The following is a 13,891-nucleotide window of genomic DNA, read 5'->3' as shown; positions in this document are numbered from 1 at the left end:
TGTGTGTGTGTGTGTGTGTGGGTGTGTGTGTGTGTGTGTGTGCGCGCGCGCGCGCGCGCCCTTGCATGTAGATGGGGGCGGGAGGAGGGGAGGAAACCAATTTATAAATCACATCTTACAAATCCTTCCATTTTGAGCAGGTTGTAAACTCATTTCTTTGCTCTTCTCAAGCTTTGGTTTATGTGTTGGGATCATGGGGTTTGTGTCCCTTCTTCTGGTCTAAGTTTGGATTTAGCAAGATGCTCCATAAAAATGTTCGGTAATTTGCATGCTCTGGGCTGATTGAGTTGCATTCTTCATATGACCATTTTTAGATGGATTGTCGCTGTGGGCCTCTGTCCTTTTGTTTTCTGGGGTTCAGAGGTTACATCAAAAACCTCCCTGCCTGCTGCCTGATGTGACCTTTGAACTCCAAAGGGCACAAGATCATGAGGCCATAAAATCAGGCACAAACACTAAAGGTGTCATTCTAATTGTCCTCCGAGGACAGGAGTTTAGGGCTGGATCACATGATTCCGGGTGGAGGAAATACTGAGAGAGCAAAAAAGCAGGGAGCACTGCACATCTGAATCTCAATCCATGGCCAGGAAGGATGTGAGAGAGCCTCCGGGGAGGGACATTACGCCAATTGCTAAAAATGTCAGCTGCATCTTTCTCAGCCATTTCTGGAAGGACAGTCCCGAGAGTATGCAGCGTGCCCAATCTGAGCCTGCTGGGTGGAAGATGTTATTTTTTAATTCATCTTAGCCAGGCTCACTTTTCTGTGTGCTGCCTGCCCTGGCCAGCAGGAAGGCGGCAGGAAGTTATCAGGAGAAGGGTCTCTGTGCTGACATTCAGTGTTCAAGCTCTCAGGAAGGACAGCAAACCAAGGCTGAAATCTGAGAGCTGCAGCCTGCCCGGCATGGAAAGAAGACTTCTATATTAGCCGCTGTTTTTTTTAAAAGGGGAAGAAGCACTGGCTCAGTGTCCAACCTCCCCAGAGTCTGTCATTACAAAGGGGAAAAATCTATTTGGAATAATGATAAAGGTCTCCTTGTGTCTGGCTAGCATTTCAGGGCAAACCAAAACAAACATGCAAGGGAAACGCAGCGGAGCCCTGCGGGGCCCAGGTGGAAAGCGAGGGCTCAGGCTCCTTGACACCAAATAAATTATCCAGAATATTCTAAAACCGTAAATGGGCTGCTACTGATTTATGCTGAGGTTTCCAAGATCTTTCGAAAAGGCACGTGAGGAGCGTTTCCACTCCGCAGCGGCCTGGGAAATGTTCCCCGGCAGCAGGAAGGACCGGAGCCCGGGCCGGCTCAAGCCCTACAGCTGCAAATAAGATGCCGAGGTGGGGAAAAGCCTGTAAATGGGATCAGAAGTGGGTGAGGGGTGTCCTTGGAGAGACGTCAGGGTCCACTCTGGATTGCACAGAGGGGGACACTGAGCCCCATGACGAAGGTGACCCCGAGATATCTGTCCGCAGACGTTGTTCTCACGCCCAAACTGAGTGGGGGGAAGGGACGTTTTTAAAGGAGCAGAGATGTGTGGAAATCTGAGGTCCTGCCTCAGGGGCACAGAAGGGGATGCTCTGGCCTGAAATTCTGACCAGGGGGCTGTGGGTTTGAGGACCTTAGAGGGCCAGGCAGATATTTGAGAATTTTAGGCTAAATGCTTGAGAGTCAGCTGCAGCTAAGGAATGAGGGTCCACGAAGGGATGCGAGAGGGAGATTGGGGGGCCTGGGGGCAGCCAGAAGGCACGAGAAGAACCTCAGAGGGAAGAGGGCTCTCACTAGCACGGTGGGTTCTTCTCAAGCTGGGGAGGGATTTGCAAATGTGGAGACAGAATGCAGGAAGGACATTTTCTCTGGAATGACTAGGTTTTATACTTGCTCCAGGCCCTGGGCATTTAGGGATTAGCTCCCAGGAAGAGCCGAGCTGCTGCAGCAAAACTCTTACCTGTCTCTACCTCTTAGAGCAGCTTTTTTGAAGGTGGGGCCCGGTTCCACTGAGAATTGACAGAGTTTGGAGTATCTGATGCACCAGTGTCTTTGAAAGGTGGTGTCCGCCCAGGGATGAGACCGGGTCTCCTGTCGTCTCTGATCACCTGCGTCGTCTCTTGACATCTGCTCCATGTGAGGTCAGAGGGCCCCATCTGGGTCCTTGTGCTTTGCTGGATTTAGACCAGTGGCGGTTTAAAGCCCCCGAGTTTCCCTGGTTGGCCTGCTAGAGAAAGAAGTCACCCTTTTGGGGAAGGGGGTAAACCCCAAGGCTGTAGGAGAGTAATGAAGGGAGGATGATTTAGATTGAGGAGAGCTGCTGGAGCAGGTTGGAGAGAGGGCAGAGAACAGCTTTTTCACAGTGAGGTGGGGAAGATGCTCCTTCAAGCGCCCACACAGCTGGTTACCTTGGTCTGTGGGCCTGCGGTGTGCTGCCTGCACACCACTGTTTGAAGCCCACCTTTCCTCAAAAGACCTGGTTAAATCCCCCCACCTCCAGGAAGTCTTCCTGGGCCAGCCAGACCAGAGTGAGCTTTCATTTCTGATCATGTGGAGTACCATTCATTCAGCGTGTATTATGCTTGGTTTCCTACTGTCAATTAAATAGGCTGCACAGGGACATATGTATTTTTATGTGTATTTATCTACATCAACAACTAAATCCTTCTGCAGCTTAATTAAAGGTTCCTCCAGAGCAGGACAGTTGTCTTTCCTCTCAATCATCCCCCTCTCTAAAAATGTTTATTGGTTAATTGATATATTGACACCTCAGGTGCACCACACATCTTCCTTGGGGGGACATTCATTTTATTCGAAGCTTAGCAGGAGAACGATGAGTGCAAATCCTCCCCAGCTTCCCTCCTTCAATGCTCCGTGAGCCAAAGGACGTGCAGAATATCCACTCAAATGACAGCACCGTCCCTTGTCACTTCCACAGAGTGGTGCTCTTGGAAGGTCCAGGGCAGAAGAGAATTCTGTTTTGGTGGCTGTACAGGGTGAATCAGGCCAGAAACCGGGGCTCTGACACCTGGACCCCACCCTCAGAGATGCTGATGTAAGTGGTCTGAGTTGCGACCTTGGTGTAAGTATTTCTGGCAAGCTCCCCAGATAGCTCTAATGTGTAGTCCGGGTTAGGGATCACTGGTCCGTATGGTGAAGTAAGACTGGCTCCTGGCTCCTGGCTCCTGTTTTACCTGTTACAGTTTGCACCCACACAGGTCTGCAGTCTCTCTCAATTCCAAATCAGTGGGAGAGGACATTTGATTGGCTGAGCTTGGGATCAGGGGTTCACTTTGGTCCAGTTAGCCATGGCCGGGGTGGCAGTGGTAGCGGTGAAGTCATGAATTACCAACCAGGCAATTGTTACTCCTTTAAATTTGGAGTCTGTTTCCCAAGAGTGGGAGGTTGTGAGCTGGGCAGACATCCCCAGCGATGACCGGTACTTCCTGTGCCATTACGGTATCAAATTGTTTTGAGGTCTGTGAGCTCTTCAAGGGCAGAGCCTGTCATTTGGGGAAACCCCATGTATTAATCATCTTTTTAATTTTCTATATGGTGTGATGCTTTGAAATCTTGGGGCCTTGAAGACCAGGAAGAAATTGCCCCTCCCAGTGTTAGCTAATTCCTAGAGCTAGCAAACAACTGTCTGCAAGCACGCCTTTGATATGCAAACCAGCCAATCCCCAAGTCCATACGCCACACTCACCTCCTTTCATCAGGCTCCGCAGTCTAGGACATTATCCTCTGGTCCTAAATCACCCCCGGGCTGGGTACCAGAGAAGTGGGGACCACCTCTCTATAGCTCAGAGGCTGTGGAAGTTCTTCAAACTATCCAATGCCAAGCTTGCTCCGCTGCTCACCCTGCCTCACCCATTCCTCCCCATTTAAACCACCATAAAGGGCTTCCCTGGTGGCACGGCGGTTAAGAATCCACCTGTCAATGCAGGGGACACGGGTTCGAGCCCTGGTCGGGAAGATCCCACATGCCGCGGAGCAACTAAGCCCGTGCGCCACAACTACTGAGCCTGCGTGCCACAACTACTGAAGCCTGCGTGCGCCTAGAGCCTATGCTCCGCAACAAAGAGTAGCCCCTGCTCGCTGCAACTAGAGAAATCCTGTGCACAGCAATGAAGACCCAATGCAGCCAAAAATAAATAAATAAAAATAAATAAGTTTATAAAAAAAAAAGACAAAAGAAAACCACCATAACGACACTTGCCCTTGCTTTCTCCTTGCTTCTTCTGTCTCCTGACTGACCCTGGCGCTTCCCTGCGTGGCCCTGCTATGGCATGGTGTGGTGTGGCATGGTGCACGCCCTCCTCTTGGGAATTATAAGGATCAAACTATCTTTTCTTTTTCATGTTTGTATTCATCCATATGACAACCATGCAGAGCATCTTATGTAACACTTTTAGCATCCCAGAAATTTCCTTCGTACCCCTTGAAAGTCAATACCCACCCACCCAGAGGTAACCCCTATTCTGACTTCTATCAGTTTTAGATGTTCTTGAACCTCATATCAATGGAACTCTTTTGCATCTGTCTTCTGACACTCATCATTATCTCCAAGATTCATCCATGTCATTGCATGTATTTGTAGCTTGTTCTCTTTTTATTGCTGTGTAGTATTCCACCGCATCAAGATGGAATCTATAGGACTTGCTGATGGGTGTCTTTTAGGGGCAGTTATCTCCTGATCTGTTAGCCTCACTGAACCCAAATTAAAACCAAAATCCTTGGTACATTTTAAAACACCCCAGCACCTGGCACAGTGCCTGTCACAGAGAAGGTGAGTGATAAATATTTGTTGAATTGAGTGGGTTGACTTGGATGGATGCATGGCTGGATGAGTAGACGCTTGAGAATTGAGCGGGGGGCGTGGCTGTGACGTTATATGCTTGATCCAGCCCTGGGTGATGGATGCCTGCGCTTCTCGCGTGCTCCCTTTCTCTGTCATAAGAGGAGCCATAGGTAATTACAGTGGAAAAACAGAATGGAGGGACCACGTGACTCCCTGGAAAACAGCAATCAGACTGAAGACCCAGGGCAGAAGAAAAGATGTGAGTTCAGTGTCCGTGATCTTGTGGGAGCCCTTCTCGGTGTTTGCAAATAGAAATGATGAATGAGCATGTTCTGACATTTATGTCACCGTGCCGGGCTTTCTGTCCCCTTCTCCTCACATTGTCTCTCCAGGATAAAAGGTGCTTGGCACCAGAGGACTGTTTTCCCTTCCGGTCAAAACTGGGGAAACTGACAAACTCAATTCTGCTTCATTAGAGCCCTGGGTGAATTATGGGAAGTGGAGGGCAATCGTGACCGGAGCACAGTTAATGAACCCAGGACCTCCAGTGATGGATGGATGGATGGAAGTGAACATTAATCTACTCTCACTTGCTCCTCTGATGTCATTTTGAACCAGCTGTGAACATCACCCAGAAACCAACCTGGAGCCAGAGCAGGGATAACGGGGGGTAGGGTTGCTGAGGAGAAACGTTAACCGGATTTCAGGATTCTGACAGTTGGTCCTGCCACGAGTTCATTTAAATGCTCCGTTTAGCTCTTGAATTAAAACGAGACAGGGCTAAAACTTTAATCAATCCAGTTCAGCCGCCACACTCAGGCAGGAGCGGAGAATAAAATGAAGGTCACAGGAGAAGTCTGGGAGCGAGAACTTGGCAGTCTGTGCAGATGAATGGGGAGATGCCAAGTGGCCTTTGAGATGAAAAGGAGGCCCAGGCGGGCAGTTCATTTAGGACAGGAGTGGCAATCTGTTGATAGCTGGTGCCGGATTCCCGATCCCTGTTTTTCTAGAGCATGCAGATGTGTGTGTGTGTGTTCACCTGCCCAAGTGGAAAAATAGGTAAGAAACTGCTGAAAAAAAAAAAAACCAAAACAAAACTCCTCTTCCATCAGGTTCACCTAATTAGAGACCTATTTATGTTATTTAGCAACTACTTTCCACGGAAGGTTAATGCGTATTTTGATGTTCATGGTATTTCTCCACATAATCTGATGGCTTTAGTCTAAATTCCTGAGCTCAAGGAAGGGGTGGGGATTTCAAAACCAGGGTGTATACGTGACAGGCCAGGCCCGCGGCAGCATGAACAGCAGGGGACAAGGGGGCACCAGGGCCCAAAGAGCAGCTTCTCCTCTGGACTTTGCTTAGCAACCTTCAGGCACCCCCTCCACCAGGTATGGGGAGGCCAACTGTCTTCTGTGTGCTTAGGAGAGGCCCAGGGGTGGGGAGAGGACAGTGGGCTCAGAGGCCCGGCAGTGGGGAGCCAGGAAGATGCCGTGGAGACCTTGGGGACCATCGGTCACATCCGATGTGACTGCAGCCGAGACATTCTCCCTGTGACACCCACCCATTGCCTTGGCCCTTCACAGCCTGGTACTTAGACACTATCCCGGGAAAGGAGGAGAGAGGCCTTGTATTAAGTACGGCTGCTTCCGTCCTGTCTGCCTAGATAGCCTGATTGTGCCCTTCCTCCTTGCAACCTCTCTGACTTTGTCTCTCCCACCATCTCCCTCTCTCTCTCTCTCTGCTCTAGCCACACTGGACTCCTTGCAGATCTGTCTATGCCGAGAAACACTTCTGTCTCAGGGCCTTTGCACTTGCTGTTCTCACTTCCTAGAACATTTGATGCCCAAATATGCTCATGACCCCCTTCCTACTTCACATTTTCAGATAGGCCTTCCCTGAAACCTTATTTAAAATAATACCACCATCCATCCTGCTTAGTCCTCTTTTCTTTTTTTTTTTTGTCTGCAGAGCCCTTATCACCACTGACATTCTATGTATATACCCTCCCCATATATATATTTATTTGTTTGTTTATTGTCTCTTTCCCCCTGTTAGGATGTCAGCTCCATGACAGCAAGGATTCCATCTATTTGTATCCACGGTGCTCGGACAGGACGGTGCCTTCCAGAATGAATGGGCGAATCCACATAACCCCCTGCTCTACTGCTCGGGCCCACAGGGAGCACAGGGGACTGGGCTTCAACCTGCACCTCAGGGGTTGTCAACAGACCTCTGCCTTTGGGACCCACCATTTAAGCCCTCTCTTCCTTCTCTACTTCTCCGCTCGCTCAGCCCGGAGAAACTTTATCTTGCCTGGGGCAGAGCTGTCTGGCTCTGACTGATCACAGTATTCTTCCAAATCTATTATTTATGCCTCAACCAGTATGCCCTGAGTCCTTCAGGCCTGAGGCTTCTTAGGCTCAAAAGCCAGGCTTTGAAACACATAAAGCTTTCTTCCCTCCTTAAAACTCTAGTCTCTGCTGTTTCCAAAAGCCTATTTTGTAACACAGAAGCAAAAGCTTGATTCCTTTTACTGCATTTTGCAATGTCGTCACTTTCCTAATGCGGGTCTTGTGAATGTCCCTGTGGCTGCCTGTATCAGAGGGTAGGCCAAAGGGTAAGGAATAAGGTAGGGTTGGTAGAGCAAAATATTATCTGCCACATACTCTATAGTAGAGGAACTCCCACTAAGTGTTACAAGTGCAAATGACCTCAGGAAAATCTCTTTAAAGGCACTTTCGAATGGGTGCTAAGGAACTAACAAACGAAACGAAAAACAGTGAAACCCAGTGTTGCTGCGAATCTGCGGAAACACAATACATTGCTGATGCTGCACTCGTTCGCACCGGGATTTCTAGAGAGCGGACTGACAAAAGTATCACAAACAAGAGCCATGAAATAGTCAAACCCCTGGTGATGCATTGGTATTGCCCCGGTCATCCCATCTGGGGAATGTACTCAATGAGTACAAGCCAGAAGGAACAAACGAAACAGTGTAATTTGTCCAAAGGTAGTCGCGGCATTATTTTGCAGCGATGAAAACACCCAAGACAGGGGAGGGGTTGAGACGATGGGGTCGTAGCTATGTCTTCGGCGTCAGTGTAGGATAACTGCTCTAACAAACAGTACCAAGCCTTGGTGGCTGATCACAGTAAAAGTTTATTTCTTGCCACAGCACAACCCATCGCGGGGGAGGGGGTTGGTTGGGGGAAGGAGTTTCTCTACACCATAGAGTCACTCAGGGACCCACGCTCCTGCCATTAATGGCTCCACTGTCTCCTCTCTGCATAGCATAGGTGGATGAGGGAACAAGGGCAACGGAGGACAGAAGGGGGGTTTTCATGAACCAGATCTGGAGGTCCGGAGGCAACCTTACTTCTTCCCGTAGCCGGAACTCAGTCATCTGGCTGCACTTAACTGCAAGGAAGTTACATCGTTAGGTGCCCAGGGTGGAAGGGCGACAGGGTTTGGTGAGCACAGCAACGACTGCCACATCTTAAAATGATGTTTATGTTGACTATGCTGACACGTGGAAATTTAAATATTAAATAATATTAAACAGAAAAAGCAGAACACAGAATCACCAATTAGGACCAATTACTAGTAAATATATAATTGCAACTATGTAGATTCACCAACTGGGAAGTGATTTTAGAGTATTGTGAGCTTTTTAGCTCTTAGGGATCTTTTTTCCTCCCGTGAAATGAAAACGTGTGATAAGGTGGAAAGAACAGGGGATGTGGAATCATGGGACTGGAAGTTAAGTTCCATTAGGCTGTTTACCTTTTTGAGACTTTTTCACTAAAAACATGGGTGCTTTTCTCAATTTTTTTTTTTTTCCTGGCTAGAAAAATAAATGCCTTTCATTGTAGAAAATTAGAAATACGTTTTTTAAAGTGTGTAATCATTTTTCAACTCACTGGTAACCACTGTGGACATTGCTTTCCAGTGTTTTTTCCTAGGCCTGTGTTTATATATTTAAGATCTTATACTATAGACCATTTGCAGCCAGCATTTTTTCACTTAACACTATCTCATAAATTTTTTCCCTTGCCACTGAAATTATTAAAAGATTAATGTCTTTATATTACTCCATTCTGTAGCTATGCCATAATTTAAACCACTCTCCTGTTGGGGGGACATTGTTTCCATATTTTATTGGTATAAATTACTCTTGAAAGAATGTCTCTTACATACATCTCAGCCTACATTTCTGATCACTTTTTCGGATATTATAGAGGAATTACCAAGTCAGAGAACATGATTATTTTCGAGGTTCTTGATACTCATTGCCAAACTGCCTTCCAGAAAGGTCATACAATTTATATTCCTCTCACTTCACCTCTGTAGTGTCTAGTACTATAAATCTTTCTATATTTTACTAATTTGATAAGCAAGAAGCCGTTATTTGGTGACTTTGTATTTAATTTCTTTGATTACTTTTTGTGGCTGAATAGCTTTTCTTATGTGTATTAGGCAGACGTATGTATTTTCTCTTTTGCAAATTGTCTATTCATAACCTTTGCCCATTTTTCTATTTCTTTTCCTTATTGATTTGTATAGATCTTTTAAATAGTAAGAATATTAACCTTTTGCCTGTCATGTATATGGCTAATATTTTTCCAGTTTGTTTGCTTTTACTAATTTGATAAGCAAGAAGCCGTTATTTGGTGACTTTGTATTTAATTTCTTTGATTACTTTTTGTGGCTGAAGAGCTTTTCTTATGAGTGTTAGGCAGACGTATGTATTTTCTCTTTGTCTATTTTGTTTTAAATTGTCTATTCATAACCTTTGCCCATTTTTCTATTTCTTTTCCTTATTGATTTGTATAGATCTTTTAAATAGTAAGAATATTAACCTTTTGCCTGTCATGTATATGGCTAATATTTTTCCAGTTTGTTTGCTTTGCTTTTAATTGTTTAAAACTAGACATCAACATCTTTGTGTGGTATACTCTGTTAGTCTTTTCCTTTGTGATTTTCCACATTGTTTTATGTTTGAAGAAGTCTTCCAATTTGAGGATCAGAAATAAATATTTACCTACATTTTCTTATAGCTTTTTTATAATGGGAGGGTAATATAATTTTAACACGTCTGCAATTTATTTTACTTTATGATGTGAAATGAGGATTTAGATATTTCCCACCACAAAGACAGCCAATTTTTCTAAAATCACGGTTGAATAATTAATTCCTTTTCCCCTGACTTGTAATACCTCCTTTATTAGCTATGAGGCTCTTATCAAAGCGCAGATTTTAAAATCTGTAAGGTGGAAATAATCATCTGTTATTCAGCACCCAGAGTTGTCATGAAAATAGAATGAGATAAATCTATGTGACATGGTTTCTCAAATCCTGAAACATTCTACAAATGCTTTGGTGGCTAATAAAACTTAAGAAAGAGAAAGGAAAGAGAACATCGATGCCAAAGTGTTTACCATTTTCCTAAAGCAAACGTACGTGACAACGTCCAGTCACTGTTGATTGCCTTGGGTTTGAACCACCATGAGGGTTATTGGACATTTTTATCTTTCTCTTTCATAATTCTGTCTCTCTTTGCTTGTAATCACATTTTGCAAAGCCAGGAGAGAAGAAAAGATAGACTGTTTTCCAGCCATGTCTTATGAAGATGGGAAGGAAAGTTTGGGGGTGGGGTGGGATGGAGAGTGGGAGGTTACAGGACAAGAGAAATGAACAACAGAAATGACATTTGGGCACTGTTTAGAGATTTCCATTCTCTCTTGTTATCCTTATTCCTCAGGTCTCCAGATGAGAGCTGGCTGGATTCAACAGCTCAGTCAACCAAACAAGGATTTGTTGAGGCTCTGCCATGACCACTGCACTGGGTCTTGGTGAGAAATACACTGAAATGTAATGGATTATTTTGTGCTCAAGGAGAGAAGACTGTCACCCATGAAAAAGCCAGCCGAACTAAGGCCCTATATAGGCAAGGGCCAAATGGGATCACAGAAGAACCAGTGAATCATAAATGCGCCTGGTGATGGGAAATAGAAAAAACAAACAAACAAACAACAACCACCAGTAAATATATGCCATTTTGTGTGTGTGATCGGTTTAGAAAAGAAGATGGAGAAATGACAGCAGTGGGCAAGTTCCAAATACTATACAAACAAAGACGACCTGAAAGGAATTTTTCTTCTGATGGAGAATAGGCACCAAAGGGGAGAATGATATCAGCGTGAAGAGTGTGAGAGATGGTCAGATTTGTTTGTCCACTCCCAGAAAGCTATTTCCCATAACAGAAACTTAGGGATGGGAGGGTCTGAGACGAGAAATTTGGGGGGAAAAGGAGTAATGGAGAAACAGCTGAACATTTTTGTGGCGTTTTATTTCACCATACAAACTATTAGACGACAGTGGTTTTCAAAAGATTACATACTCCGTGTGTGTACTCAGCTCTGGGCTGGTACACTCCTGGTAAACTTGATCTGTGATTTTGCTGGCACGTTTGTCTCATTGGGGTTTGACAGCGTGCCATGAATGGAAGAAGACTCTCACTCTTGCTGGAGTGGATCTGACCAGGCCCATCCCGTCATGCAGCGCTCACAGCCTTCCTGCACTGCCGACTTTTCTTCTTCTATTTCAAAACCAGACGAAGTCCTATTGTTCCATATTCAGAAAGCTGAGAGTCTGGACAGGGGTTTTTTTTTTTTTTCTCATGGAGGACAATGGTGAGAGATCTACTCTCCACTCCACATGGCCTTTGGTAATTTTTTCTGTCATCTTTAAGGATGATGAACAATGTGTGAATATGGCCCACACCTGAGGCCTAATTACGATTTTCCAGCAAGTGTGCTGCATTTTGGAGAAAGCCTTAAACGAGCCCTTAAGCAGTGATGCCTCTGAGTACACCGCTGGGGTCCGGAGGAGAGCTCTGATCCCTGTACCAGGAGCAGACCGCTCCCACACTGCTCCCACAAGCGCTTTCATCACCAAGTTCTTAGACCATTATGGTCTACGACTGTCTTTTACTGCCTTTGATTTTTTTTCTGTTGTCAGACGTGAGGAAGGTGATGTGTAATGTGATCCAAGATGCTGTTGTTTGTTTTCATCTACTCTTTTAATATATTATGGCTTCCCGCCATTACCCTTCTCTGGCAGGGCCCTGGGGCCCCTTGGAGACAGTGGGAACCTGCAACACGCCAGGCACTTTGGTGCAAAGTGTGGGCACGCGTGCTGCTGCCAGGTGGGGACTCAGAGGTCACCGGGAAGGGAGGTGGCCGGGGGACGGGGCAAGTGGAAATGTCCCCCCAAGAGGTCTCTTACAAGCTGTGAGTTCCAGCAGGTGTTTGCACAGATTTGGGGTCCGAAGCCTTCCCGGGCTTGAAGTGAAAGTCACCGTCCCCAGACCCATCTTGGCAACATTAAGGAAGACGCTCATCTTCGGGAAATGCTTCACAATGAGACTTTCATTGTTGGGGGGTGTCGTATGTGACAATCACACACAAGCCTGAGAAACTCTAGTCTTGGCTCTGTCACTAACTGGGCAGGTCTCTTTCCCTCTCAGGGCCACTTGGGCCCTCATTTCTAAACGGAGTGTGTGAGGCTAAATGACCACGGGCCCTTTCATAGTTCACAACCCTTTCCTGTGGACCCCTGTCATCTCCCCAGCCTTCCTGGGGGCGAATGAGTATCTTATACACAGGCTGTGGTTCCTCTTCCCCCTCATGAGAAACTGTTGGCTTGGGCAGGCCGGTGGTCAGTGAACCAGGGAAGGCCGTGAACAGAGCTCTCTGTGCTCCCTTTGCTTTTGTGATGATCCCCAAAGTCATTCTGGAAAGTCCTCTGGGAGAGAGGGCAGAGCCTGGCCCCCTCTGCATGCCCAGCTGGATGCTGGCAGGGAGGCTGATCAGCCCTGTTGGCCTTTAGCCACAGAGCAGGCAGGCCCTTAAAACGAAACACGTGCCTTAAACCCTTCACTGGATCAACCAAAAAAATTTGAGTTAATATGTGTCAGTACACTAGCTCTTCTTCTGTATGGCCCCATGAGAAATGCAGGGAGAGTATTTATGCCCTCTTTATGGCCGAGGCGGCTGAGGCTCAGAAGTGTTAGGGAACCATCGCCAGAACCGAGAGCAACTACGCAGAGACTAGAATTCATGTCTCCTCACCATTAGGTCAGTGTTTTCCCCTGTGTCGCAGATGACAAAGCACAGACAAACCCTTATCCCTCTACCAAGGCACTCATTGTTAGGGGAGAAGGAGAGGGGAAATGACTGGCAGAGTCTCTATACACCCCTTAAAAATGTTTCAACTTAAATCGTTGGAGATGAAAATTGGGCTCTGTTTAAACTTCCAATGAGACAGATCATTATTTAACAGTGAAAAATAACTATGGCCAATAGAAGTTCTGCCATGAAAATCAAATTCAAAAGTCATACCCTTGTTTATTATTTGATGGGAAACAGTGGCTTTAGGAGAGGAGGACTACTTCCCTTAAAGACAAGTGGTCTTTTGGTTCAAGATGGCAGATGAACACAAAATCCCAGTGAAATGACAGTGGAGAATAAATCTACCACAGAGCAAGAATGGAACTGGGGCGGCCCTCTGAAGCCCAGAGATTCTAATTTCTCTAAGAGATTCAGTTAATAAACCCAAACAGAGTCATCTACAGGAAGGAAGCGTGCTGTCTGGAGAAGGCTAGGGCTCCTTCTGTGTGTGCTGGTGCTGTACAGTAAAACTCTTTTAATTTTTGGCAATGAGTTAGGGAGGGGGTATAAGGAGGTGCCAGCTCTCAAGAACTGAGTTCCCCATCAGCCACCACTACTGCCCTGATTCAGGTAAGAGCCGGGTGATGTGTGGGAATGCACATCTTAGAGGAAACCCATCATGGCTTCCTATACTAGTCAACTGAGCTTTTCATTCGTAAATATAAATGGGTAGTCCAAGATCAACAGACAATAAAGAAAACAACAACACAGGAGAAGACTAACATAAACAAAACCCAAAGGAAAAAGGTACCTCAGGAATGGAGAGAATTTTAATAAATCTGATTAGAATCCTCAGAGAGATCCAAGATCTTATACCCATAAAGCGGGAACAGGCGGCTATGAAAAAAATCTCCAGAAAAACCAAAAGAATCTTT

Source organism: Physeter macrocephalus, chromosome 19 (assembly GCF_002837175.3).
Source record: "Physeter macrocephalus isolate SW-GA chromosome 19, ASM283717v5, whole genome shotgun sequence".
NCBI lineage: Eukaryota > Metazoa > Chordata > Mammalia > Artiodactyla > Physeteridae > Physeter > Physeter macrocephalus.
The sequence above is the reverse complement of the archived record's forward strand: the minus strand, read 5'-3'. Positions refer to the sequence as shown.